The following is a 447-nucleotide window of genomic DNA, read 5'->3' on the forward strand; positions in this document are numbered from 1 at the left end:
TGTAAACTTTCATTAAAATTAATTTAAAAAAAGAAAAGAAAATATATATATGTTGTTGCTTTTGTTGTTGTTGAGTACTATCATGTCCAAACCCACCCACAGCTCACCTTCTGGTGAATTTTCAGAGGCACATGCCCTGAGTTTCACTATTGATATTGAGCTTCTCCAGCCATTCTTTCCACAGAAATTCTTTTCACATTTTATATAGGCACTAAATTATACAATACCTGTACCTTAAGCTAGAAGCTGTTGTTTGAATAAAGCAAGGGGGAAATCGGGAAAGCACTGTCTCAGGGCTGTATCATTTCTCCATTTCTATTTGTAGGTTGAGAAAAGTATTAGATAAGCTAGAACTTATGAGGAAAAATATAGCATCATGTTTAGAGAAAGATTCATTAGCATCTTTGATGTATATGACACTACCTTTATGCAACTGTTAGGTGGATG

The sequence above is a fragment of the Elephantulus edwardii genome, unplaced genomic scaffold, assembly GCF_000299155.1.
Source record: "Elephantulus edwardii isolate Elephantulus edwardi_28Jun2011 unplaced genomic scaffold, EleEdw1.0 scaffold00078, whole genome shotgun sequence".
Classification (NCBI taxonomy): Eukaryota; Metazoa; Chordata; class Mammalia; order Macroscelidea; family Macroscelididae; genus Elephantulus; species Elephantulus edwardii.